We start from the raw sequence: 13,392 nt of genomic DNA, 5'->3' as shown, positions 1-13,392 counted from the left end.
TGAGTGAAAACTTGCTTTGACCCACTTGATCACTTGTTCTTTTTTGGATGAAGACTTACTTCACTTAGTTACCAGAATTCACTCTCCTACTTTCACTTGACTTCATGGGTCTCTCAGTCTTTTTGTTGATTCTACTTCATCTCCCTGATGAACTAGATGTTAAACTGCTGCAGGCTTCAGATCTTGGATTTTCCTTCTTCTTTACCTACACTCATTTCTGTGGAGATCTCATTAATTTAATGCGTTAAACACATTTGAATGTTGATCATTCCTCAATTAATATTTCTAGGCCAGATTAATTTTACTGAACTCCAAATGTATCCATCTGCCTTCTCAGGGACAAACAATCTCATATTTACATGTGCATCCTTTGTAACACTCATCACATGTGTAATTATGAATTTGTGTGACTCTAATTAATGTCTGTCTCACAGATAGACTGTCATCTCCTTAAGCACCAGCACCTTGGCTACTGTTTCTCTTTATTGTATCCCTAGTACCTAACACCTAGCACAGAGCATGAAGGATATCAAAAAGAAATATTTAAGAACATAATAAAGAGATATCAAGGTTTTAATGGTTAGAGATGATGGAATGTATACAGATCAAATCCTATTGAAGTAAATTAGCAATATACCTGAAATAGACTATGTCTGCTTTTGGAGATGCCACTGATCTCTTCTAGGTGCCAAAATATCAAGCTTAAGGGTATAAGAATAATTAAGAACCTATAGTGCTGTGGTTAAAAGCATGGGATTTGAAATCAGAATATTCACACTCTTTTTGAATGTCAGTTCTTCATGTTTTAAATGGGGGACAATGACAGTATCTGTTTCATAGGGCTTCTGTGAGGATTTAATAGTATGGCATACATATAGAGAGTAAAATGTTAATAGATGTCTAACATGTGAAGATGCCCTGCATTAGTTGTATACCAAGCAGAATATTCTGGAGGACAGAGGCAGAAAGGACTAATATTGCTTAGAGAAGTTAAAAGTTGCTTCAAAGAGGAGATGACATTTTAGCTGGCTTTTAAGGATGAGCAGGGGGTTGCCATAAAGAGAATGGAGGGAAAGGTACAGAAGAATAAATTAGCATTTGAGAAAATACTCTGTAAGAAAAGTGTAGTTAGAGTAGGAAGGGAAATTATCTGAAGTTGAAAAATTTTAAAATATATTCTTTGTACTAAATTTAAAGCCCAAATTGTTGAATAAGTATATTTCTTAAAATAGTTCTAGCATCTCTTTACTCATATTATAAAAGAAATACTATTTAGGGAAAATCTGAAAAAATACAGAAAAACACACACACATACACTATGCACACGCTGTAACTTATAGGCATTCTTTCTGGGGACAATCTCTATTTCCTTTTGATATTTTAATATATCCTTGCTGTCTTTTTTCTATATCCATATGCATTTTTACATAAGCAGATTGTAATATGTAAATGATCTTGCATACTCTTCTTTCTCCCTTAATACAGTTTACTGAGTGCTTGCAGGGTGTTAGACTTTGTACTACCTGTAATGTATATTATTTCTAAATGACTATGTCTTTATAAGCATTAAAAATTAGAAAGCTGAGATTACTTTTACAAAGCTAAATAAAGTTTTGAATTAGTATTCAAATACCAGTCTGTCTGACTTTAAAGTATATCCTTACAACTTTTAAAACCTTCATAATATTTAATTGCTACATAATAATATTTCAGTGTTATAAATATGCCACATTTACTTAAATAATTCTCTGTTGTTGAATAATTTAGCTGTTTGCAACTTGTCACTATTGTAAGTAATGCCAGTGATGAACATCTTTGGAGTCTGTTATTTCCTGTATTTAAGACTAATGTATTATGAGAGATTCCTAGAATTTGTTATTGAGTCAAAAGGCATAAACTCAGCATATTGACATTTTGCTTTCCAGAAAAACCCATGGCATTTCTGGTATTCTATAAACAGTTTACTTCAATGAAAACATTTCCTACCTTTGATTGATGGGCCACAGATATAGTGCTTTATTGATCACCTTTTAATAAATTCACAACCATAAATGATTAAGTGTCATACATTCTTTATTCAATTTGTAATCCACAAAACAGTTACCATCATAAAAATAATTTAAAAAATTTGATCTGACTGTGGATATAGGTAAAACCCCAGGATAATATAAATTGTTCGGAAAAAAAAAAAACAAAAACCATCATATAACAAAAACTGTAACAATGACATCAAAATCAACCAAAAATCTCTCTTCCCAACCCATCTAAATGTGTTTTTATTTCTGAAAAAAGAACGTGTTATCATTTTCCAACAAAGCAGAGTGCGACTGTGTACATTTTATGAGAGATGAATGTTATTCAGAGGTGAGACTTTGATCACCTTTTTTTGTTTCTAGGACATGCTTTTACATTGGCTGTAACTGAAATTTATCCAAATAGACTTTCAAAGCTCTCAAGTGTTCTAAATTTATCTCACTCCATTTCTTTGGTTTAGAAACTAGTTTGGAAATCTCACAAGGCCAACTTGTGTTCAGTAATTTCTAGTGCTTCTTGTTTGGGGCAGGCTAGAAAAAGCTCTGAGAAGCTGCTAAATTTGGTGCTTGGCAGAAACCATTGCACACAGGGAGAAATGCATGAAGTGTAAAACCTAAAATATCAAAACTTTGACATTTCAAACTAAAGTCAAATGTACAGAGATTATAAAATCATGACATCTACATAAATCAGACATGTGTAGACAACCTATATTAGTGAAAACAAATAGGAAGTATTGATGAGATAATAACTTCTTTAATATACACCAATCGTTTTGTAAATCTAATGTTTGCATACAAATGGCTGATTTAGCCCAAGCGAGAAAAATCTCTATATTTTTTCCAACTGATTAAAACCAGTGTTAGAATTTGCCAAAAATGAACATTTAATACACAGACCTACAAGAAAGACTAGTATGGATAGAATTGTTTCTGGAAGACCTGGGCTTAAGTCCTGTCTTCACACATGCTTACTGTATAATTAGGAGACAATTTACGCAAATAGTCTGTATCTTAATTTCTTCATATGTAAGATAGAAATAACAATATCCACCACCTTGAACTGTGCTGAAGATCAAAGTGATACAATGTTTATGAAAGCACTATGAAAATCCTAAAGCCCTATACAAATATGACATATTATTTTTATTTTATTTTTGTTGATTGCAAATTAAACTAAGAGTTTCTAGAATTAACTGAGTGCAAGGTTCTCATGAAGTTTAACAAAATGTTATCTTTTAAATTTGCAAGGAGAAATTGTTAATTAGATTGAAATGTGTATTATTATTTCTTAGGTGTAGAAGCTTAGGCATCTGTTAATGAGTTGTAACTGTCCGCGCCCCCCCCCCCCCCCCCCCCCCCCCCCCCCCCCACCTCACCCATTCTTCCCATCTTTCAGTCACAGAAGAAATGCAGTTTTATTATCCAAGTGCTCTTTTCAAGTGACAGGAACGGGGCAGTGAAAAATGAATTTCATCAATAACATGGACCTATTCATGAGTTTAAGTACCAAAATGACATGTGAATAGGTAAGAAAATGGCTAAATTCTAGCGATATATTTAGTTATTCTACTTCCTCCTCCACCCTAACAAAGTGATGTCACTGTGAATAGAGAGTTTGACAGAGATGATGTAATAAAAAATGACTTTTCAGTGTTTGAGAAAATTATAGGCAAATTGGATATTAAGGGAAAACCCATAGATAGGTATTTGAATCCAGGCCCATCGCTAGTCCTTAGGCTCCCAAGCCAAGTTCCTCGGAAGGATAAGACGACTGAGTGCTCTGATATTTAGGTGTCCTTTCAGAGGCAATGTGTGCAGGCTGCAAGATTTTTAAACGTGGTTCTGCTGCATTTGGCTCCAGAGCTCAAGTTACTACTAGTAATAGGCTTTTATTCAAATATCTGTCTGTGAGTAATTGTAGTCAATGGAAATTGCTAGTGAGCAACAGGGAGATGGACTTGGCATTGCATTTTGAAGAATGGAACAACTGCTTAGTGTTTATTCTGCCTATAAATCTGTAGTTCAAATATTTGTTAGTCATCTGGATAACTTTCCCTTGGTAAATATATTTATGAAACCAATTTTTTTTTGTTAATTTTTTTTGTCTTCTAAAAGTTTTGACCAATTCTTTTAAGGTATTTATTTCACAGTAGACTTTTCCATACAGACATGAATTAAATGTCATTTTCTTTCACCCTGTGAATACATTTTCTTTTTGTATTTTTTATGATAAAATGTATATTCTAATTGTTAAAAACTCTAGCCATACAAAAGCTAATGGAGTAGTTGTTTAAAGGGTGTGGAGTTTTAGTTTTCCACGATGAAAAGAGTTCTGGAGATTTTTTTTGTACAATGAGAATATGCTTAACACTACTCAACTGCGTACTTAAAAATGGACAAGATGTTAATTTTTTTATGTGTATTTTATCAAAATTAAAAAATTAAAAATTTTTTCAAAGTTAATGGAGTAAAAATAAAAGTCTCTCCTTTATCCATGTTTCAATCCTGCTTTTCTCCCCAAACTTGGTTTTTCTTTCACATGGTTTTTAACAGAGCCAGATTAGCACTGTAATCTTGAATGCAGTTGTAGACTTTGGGAAAAAGGCAGCACCATTTTGATCAAAACAAAGATTCTTCACAAAGAATCCCACTAGTAATAGTGGTTAACAGTTCCATTTTTTATGGTGTAATCTCAGAAGTTTTTGCAAAATGAATACATTTTCATGTTCGCATTACTTTGGCATCTGATTCATTTTTCTTAAATGGAGATATTTTAAGATCGCTTGAAAGACAGAGACATAGATACCATCACCGGCGCTTTTACCCTCTTTGAGAGCTTACCCAGGGACTCAGGGACACTTGTAAAGGAGATAACCTATCTTAACTTGTCATCTAATTAGTGCACATTTTCTTTTATATAGTGGCCTTATCCTCGCATACCTGTTTGTTCCACATTGACAAAATTCTAGCAACTTGGATGCTCATCTGCCTACCTGAGGTGGATCTGCCTGAATAACTGTTGCATGTTCTGTTCCTTGTTTTCTGAGTCATACCTTCCTTAAATGTGTATTTTTGCCAAGATGGTACACAAACAAATTGTTCATTGTTTAATCTGTCAGTGGGGCCAGGTTGAATCTTCTACTAGCCTCAGGTATTATTTAATTCTACTCTCTTTCTCACCCTTTCTTTTCAAATGTTTTTGACCTCAGAGAGAATGTCTTTCACATAATTTTCTAAAAAGAAAAGATCTCTCTGTGTGTAAATTTCCCCTTAAAATAATATATATATTTCCAGGCCTCTTTATTCATTGCTAGAGTGAATAAATATTAATTGGGAGCTGTGGTTCATACCTGCTTCACAGCAGTGTGCTCATTAGATGCTCTGTGTGAGTGAGAAGTGTGATGTGGCTGCTAGGGATATCATTTGAATTTAGATGGCATATTAGACAGCTGGATGGGGAAAGAAGCAGGGAGGGACACACTGCTCTTTTTGGCCAGATCAGACTTGGAGCATGGCGGCTTTCCTGGGCATCACTTTGATTTCAGAGTGGGGAGCTTGGAATTCCAGTGGCTGGGTGAGGAAACCTGAAACTACTGCCTTCATTAATTTAAACATATATGTCGAACCTCTAATCTGTATCTTCTCTAGGCAATGGGGATTATAGCACTGAGAAAAACTGGAAAAGTCCTAGTCTTTATGGAGTTTACATTCTGTTTGGGGTGACAGACCATAAACAATTAGAGAAATCAAGAAGGAACTGTTATGTAGTGGTAAATGCTACGAAGAAAAATAAGTAGAGTAAGGGGACTGAGAATGATAGGGATATTGGTTTTGAGGGAGTGTTCTGGAAAGACCATCTAGAGAGATGATATTGAGTAGGCAATGATCCATGGAATATCTGGGGGCAGGGTATGTTCTAGGCAAGGAGAATTGCAAATAGAAGTATCCTATGATGGTGCTGTAGACTGAAAGTCTCCCTCAAATTCTTATTTTGAAACCTAATCACCAATGTGATAGCACTTGGTAATGGGGCCTTTGGGAGGTAATTAGGTTATGAGGTTGAGCTCTTATGAATGAGACTGAGTCTTTATAAAAGAGACCCCAGAGAGCTTCCTTACCCCTTTTACTACTGAGTCACAGTAAGAAGAGAGCTGTCTGTGAACCAGAACTGTCTTCCATCAGACACTGAATCTGTTGGTGCCTTGATCTTGGATTTCTCAGCCTCCAGAACTGTGAGCAATACATTTCTTTGGTTATAAGCCACCCAACCTATGCTATTTTGTTAAGCAACCCAAATAAACTAAGACAGGTAGGAACGCGGGAGGAAGAAAACTTTGAAGCTAAAGTAGAATGAGAAATTAACAATGGTAGGAAGCAGGATTGGAGAGAGAGCCTTATGGGCCCTGAGGTGGGCCTTGCTTTTGTTTTAAGTGTAATGGGAAGCCATCGGATGGTTTTGAGCAGAGAATGGTAGATCTATTTCATAATATCACTATAGCTGCTGTGCAGAGAACATATGGTAGGAGGGCCAAACTTGGAGACACCAGAGATGTTCAACTGGTAACAGAAGGTGAGGGGCAGGAAGAGGGACATCGTGGTGCTTCAGATGTTTAAAGGACTTTATGAGTAGAAAAGGTTCTTTTCTTTTACATCTCCTCAAGTAAAATATGCTAAAGTTATTTTTGAAAAAAAAGAAATTTTAGTTCGATTCAAGGAAGAATCTACAGTAACTTACCTTATCTCTTATAATAAAAGTAATAACTTATTTTAGAAAGTCTGTAATAAAAGAGTAAAGTATAAAGAAATATACTACTCATGATCCCCCTTCTCAGAAATAACTGTTAACATTTTCTGTTTCCAGATTTTTTCTGTGCATGCCAATATAAATTAAAAAAATATTTTTGTTATGCAGCTATTGTTATACTGTTGTATAACAACTTTTTCACTTATCAATATACTATGAATATTTCCTCATTTCATCAGGTATTATTAAAAGCATCATTTAAAAATGACTTCATTATACTCATATACACAAACCATTATTATTACAACAATTTTGTATAGTTGAGCAATTAGGTGTTTTTCAGTTTTCTTTCCTTTTTATAATTATAAATAACACTGCAAAGAACATCCTGGCTTATGCATCATGGTATATGTTTCTGCTAATTTCCTGGTAGATTTTTAGAATTACTTGGTAATCCTAGATGTATGCACATGTTAAAATTTCATGAGTTATATTGCTAAAGTTTGTTCTAACTCACACTTCTGCCTGTTACTTTGTTCCATTCCTTCCCAGTTTTTAGTTTGAGAAGACTAAAAATGGAACGAGCTCCATCAAGAGGAAGAGAGTTCCATGTCACTGGAGGCATTTTAGTAGGTGCTGTGAAGTCACTTGGATGTGATATTATCCAGGGGGATCTAGCTGAGAATTTGAAGAGACAGTGAAGTTTTAAAATTTCTTTCCAGTTTAAGAATGGGATAGGAGGGAAAGATTGAGGGAGGAAATGCTGGATAATTCTATTGCCTGTCCTTTGTTCTATATGGAGGTGAATCGTTTGGTTTTGGTGATAGTTCACATAAAAAAGAAAAAGTAAAAACAACAGTGAGGTACTTCTAAGCAATTTTCTACAACTTGTTGGAGATTGGAATTAGCAAAATCTAAATAGGATAACAGGTTGGAGATGTGCTTTAATTAATAAACATTCAATTTAAAATAAATTTTATATTGATGAAGACAAGTGAACTACTAGTTTTTAGAATTTCCGATTTGCGAAACACAGAAGCATATTACCCAATTATTAAGATCTTCATTTGTTTAGCACTTTATTAATTTAATTATGCATTAATTAAAAATATTATCAAACGCTCATTAATTCTAGGGAGTCTGTTTGGCTCTGAGAATACAACATCATATACAATATGATTTCTGCCCTCTATGGACTTACAGCCTACAGAGGGGGAGTAGGCAAGCAATTCAATAATTTAAGTGTGATGAACACTAGGATTGATATTCCGTAATGTACACAGTATGCAATGACAAACAGCGGAGAGGTACCTCTTTACAAAGGTACATGGGTATAAATCATGCCTCGTTAAAGAAAAAAAAAATCACCGGGATAGGGACTGAGATATCTAGGTTTATGTTCTGTCTTGGATACTATCTGGCTAGATGAGGTTGGGTAAATCATTTAACCACATCTAAAATAAGTGGGAAAAATAATATTTACCTAATATGGTTTCTGTAATAATTGAATAGAATAGCATGTGACAGCAACTAGCAGTGAAAGACATGCACAAAAGCTGAGTAAATGTTAGTTGAATTATTGAGACATATGAATAGTTTGATAGAATATATTTTTCCAAGAAGTAATTTTATGAGCAGCCCACTAGAAAAGCACAGACTGAGACAGTATTTATTGAAACTGGAAATAGACCCTTTGCTACAATTAATTTTCCCCAAGTAATATATCCTACATAAATCTGAGCTCAAAAACGTGTGTTGTATAGGAATTTTCATGAAGTTAGGATACAGACTAAGGAAGTCAATTGAACAAAACTCAGGAAGTCAAATGAAAGTCTTCTATTCATAGCACACAGAGGCAGGAGGAATTTCTCTTTGCTAATTAGCTCATGTCCTGAGCAGCAACATAGAGATGATTGCTTTGTGCCCAATGATTAGGAAGGTCATGTTAAATTTACAGACAAATAGAGGCAAGCATTCAATGTGCCTAAATACCTCCTCCAAGAAGGATGAAAGTACTCTTGAGTAGTAAACACTTCATAGCAGTTATTGTAGAGTATGTCAGTGGAGGAGACAGAACTCGAAACATTAGCCTCTCTGGAGATTCTCTTTTGTCTTATTGCAGACTGACTTCTTTCACATGACACCAAGTCTGATGAGTAGAGGAAGTTGGTGCTTTCTCCCAGGTTGTGCAATGTGCACTGGGGACACCGTGGTGAACAAGACTATGTTCTGGGTTTTGTGGAACATAGAGTCTAGCAAGAAATATACCTATTTAAAAATGGACAGAGAAGACTCTTATGGAAGGGGAAGCCTAGCGAACTATGACAGGTTCTAGGGCAATGACCGCAAGCCTGGGGCACCTGGACCTGAGTGCTTTCGAAATATGGTATGAGCTCTGAGAAGGATTCTTATCGTACATTTGTGGTCAAAGTGTTCATTTTAATTTTCATATGGAGCAGTGATGTAGCAATTAGTAGTATCCCAGAAGCCTTCAATGCTGCTCTCTATATAGATGACCTGAGGTATTGATTTTGACCTAATGTCAGTTCAGTCTTAGATCCCCCAAATAAATACAATCAAGTGACAAAGGGGGAAAGTATTCAGCTTCACTGGTAATCACATAGATGCAAATTTGAACAACTTTTTAAAAAAGATCAAATTAAAGATTTCTGTGATAATATTCAGTGCTGATAACAATCAAAAAATACTCTCATGGCTGGTAGGAGTAGAAACTGATACAATCTTTTTGAAAAGTAATTTGGCAATATATATTAAGAGCTTTAATAACTTCATACTCTTTAATCCATTTATTCTAATTCTAACACTTGATCCTAGAAAAGTATCCAAATTATAGGGGAAAATATCATTGTATACAAGCATGTTCATTGCAAAATTACTTAGAACACTGAAATCTTGGAAATAGCCTAAATGTCTAATGAAAGAATGATTGATTAAAATATGTACATCTTATAAAATCTCCATGGGATATGGAGCCAATAAAACTGATAGTTTTAATGATGCTTTGTTATAATGTTAATATAAAAGCTTAATTTTGGTTTCCAATGAAAGAAGCAACTACTAAAACATTAATAAAATGCTATAATTTATTTAATAATTCAGCACATTGTGCCATGCGCCATCTAGCTCTGTGGGTTTTAGTTTTTAAATATGAACTGTTAATTGATATGATCACAACTATGTCAAACAAAATAATAAACCAAAACTTGGCAAAATAAAATAAAAGCCTGGAAAGAAATGTACCAATTTATTAACAATGTTTGATTCTCAGTGGTGGGATGTGTGATCTTTTTCTTCCTTTTATTATTTCTCATTTTCAAAATATGCTAGAATTAGTGATATTAGTTTTAGGAAGGATATATATGAACATTAAGCCTGAGAGGTCATTTTTTTCTCTTTTTAAAAAAGCAATCCTGTTTTCTATTCTGTTGTTCTGGGTAAAAAGAAAGCCTGAAGCATTGACTTAATAAATAGTCCTCTCATGGTTTAAAAAAAGCCAGAGACCCGTAGAATTTTAGAGTTGAGAGGTCACTCATTTCAAGTCAATACCACTTTTCCTAAAACAAGAAGACAATTCCTTATTGGTGCTTACCATGTGTAAAAGGCCTTTCATATCAATTGCTCACCTGCTTTCTACTGGCAGATTCCTACTCATTTGTCTTAGAGAAGAGTTTAGCATCGCCTCCTTTACATAGTTGTTCTCGGCTTTCATCAGTTTTCTCCCTCTCCTGCTCCAGGAGATTTGGGCTAGGGTCCCTTCTCTCTGTTTCAGAGAAAATTATTTATTAAGAGCTTTCTGAGGGCAGGGACATATCCTCAGCTGCTGAAACATGTGAACACGTAGATTGTTGGATGAATAAGTGGATGAATAATTATTGAAGGCACTATTTTAGATGCTCTGGAAAGACAGAAAGTAGTATAAGAAATTGTATTTTCCCTTAAAGATTTTGTGGATAATTGTAATGTAAAAATCTAATTAACAGTGTATACTTAAAAATGAAAAAAGACATTTGAAAAAAGCAATAGATGTCAGATGGTTCAAAGCACTTGTTAAATATAGGGTAGAATGTGATTAATGCCTTCGGGCTTGCTTCTTTCATTGGAAATCAAAAGATAGCAAGAAAATAAGATATCAGATGGCTCAGATATACTTTTTCATATGAATAAAAATAATGTTTTTATTTTATAATTTTTTTAAATCAATAAAACAATAAACTACTTAATAATTGTATTCCACACACATAAATGTAAGAATTTATCCAGAAACCTTTTTACTATTTTGTAGTGACTGATCTCCCAGTTGAATTATAGTTGAACGAGGGTTGGAAAATGTGATGTCTTCCTTGAAATATACATCTCTTTTTGGTGGAATTGTGTGGCTGTTAGTCTTTATTTGTCATTGAGCTATCTACTGCATGAATTAATAAGGTCAGCTCTTCAGATGACTTATGACTGGTAGAAAAGAACTCTACTCAGATTAGTAAGCATGAATTTCCTTTTTCAAATCTGGGAATTGCACTGTTAGATGGGCAGAAATGGGCTTTCTCTCTTCTCTGTGAGGGGGTTTATACATTACTGCACTTTTCTTTTCATTGAGTGGATGACTTGGCAGATTTTCTAGATTATGTCAATTTAACTTTCTCCCTCGCCACACAGGCAGAGATGCTAAGGATATGCTTTCCAAACATTATATTGCTCCTCAGTGTAAATGATGTCAAAATTTTAAATTATGTTTAACTTTTTTTACTTCTGGAAAAATATATTCCACTTACACATGTTCTTTAGTCTATAAACAGAGACCATAGCCTCTTGGGGCCCTAAACAAATAGCAGTGGAGTTCAGCTATGTGGAATCTGTAACACTTGGCTTGTTACTAGGATGGTTAGGGTTGACTATATCTGCCTATAAATATCCCTGAGTAATATAGATGCAGTCATTTTTCATTATGCAAAAAGAATATTTATAACACTATCAGAAATTTAGATGCTAACTCTAAACTAAGAGGAATATAAACATCATTTCAATGCTGTCTAGGAAAAGGTGTCATATGGTTCAAGCAATTAAGGAGAGATATCAACAAAGAGAAATTGTTTCTAGTAGAAAATTGTAAATAATGAATTTTATTCAAACAAGCAAGACCCTGAATTACTACAAAGTAATCATCAATTATATATACAATTTAATATTTTATCATAGCAGTTACATTAGGATGGCAGTAAGCTGGACTCCAGGGAATTAATTCACATGGCCTGCTGAGCTAGGGGGTACCTTGTTTACCATCTCAGTTGATTTTGAGGGTGATGCTGAAATTCTGTACCTTGTCAAACTTTAGGGAAATGAAGAGTTATTGTAACATGTAGGAGTCCCAAGAGTTCAGGAGAACACCATGGTATAAAGGGAATAATTTTTAGTGGAAATCGGAGACCATTTAGAGTGCTGGGGACTTTTATAAACTAGACTTCCCAGTGGGGGAAGACCTGATGGATAAGAGACTGGACAGTGGGCTACCTGAATTCAAGATGAAGAAGATTCAGTGGTGACCTTGATAGGTATTTTCTCCAATCTTGGAGAAGTTGCCATGTGGTAGAAGGAGTAACTCATAAAGACAGTTTTTTTTTTTTTTTTTTCCCAAAAGACACAACTCAGATTACTGGATGGTAAATTTAGGTGGGCAGATTTTGATTTAATAATTATGTAACCTATAAGACATAGCGTGATGTAATAAAGAGTCAGACCTATTTTCAAATCCTGGTTTCGTATCTTACTAGCCATTGATTTGGGGCATATTGCTTACACTCTCTGAGATTTAATTTTCTCAACTGCAAACTAACAACACTAATATCAGTTTCATAAAGTTGTGATCAGCATTAAGTGTGGGAACACATAAAAAGGCCTTGTGTAGTTATCGTAAATACTCATCTTTGTGTGGATACTGTTGCTCTCATTCAGCCTCATTGAAAAATAGGACCACGATAGCATTAGTGAAACATTTTCCTGCTTCAGTTCTCTCCTGCTCCTGAGGATGTCCTGTCTCAAATTCTTCTCAGCTCTAAGAATCTTCTAGACAGAATCTCATGTGTGAAAAAGCTACTCTATGGGTTTAACCATTTATTGTCCACCATATATCTCTTCTCTAATTCTGATTCACTATGACAATATCTACTGTTAAAGCCACTGGTTAGTCAGAAATCTAGAGAAGCCTGAAGATCACATGTCCTTCTCTTCCATGCCAGCTGTAGTCTGGTCCTATTTTCTCTCAAGAAAAATATCCCAGCCCTGATATGCTGCTTGTAGTCAACTTGTATCTTACCTTTCATGGAAGCTGGATTCAGTCAGCATTACCCTGTGATTCTAATGTCTTATAGAGATTTGGTTTAATTTTTTTCTTTTCTTTAGTACACTTACTGCTTCAAAAGACTCAATATAAATAGAGATCAGTAGAAACTCAGTAGCTTTAAACCCAGAAAGCCATCGCTTTGCTCATCTATAGGATCTATTGAGCTAGGGAGGTCAGAGGGAAATGTGGAAGACTGAGAATATGGTTATTTAAAATGGCCTCATCATCTGACACCAGCTTTTTCCTGTGGGTCAAAT

This window comes from Pteropus vampyrus, unplaced genomic scaffold (genome assembly GCF_000151845.1).
Source record: "Pteropus vampyrus isolate Shadow unplaced genomic scaffold, Pvam_2.0 Scaffold24, whole genome shotgun sequence".
In the NCBI taxonomy this organism is placed as follows: domain Eukaryota; kingdom Metazoa; phylum Chordata; class Mammalia; order Chiroptera; family Pteropodidae; genus Pteropus; species Pteropus vampyrus.
Note: the sequence above shows the minus strand (reverse complement) of the source record.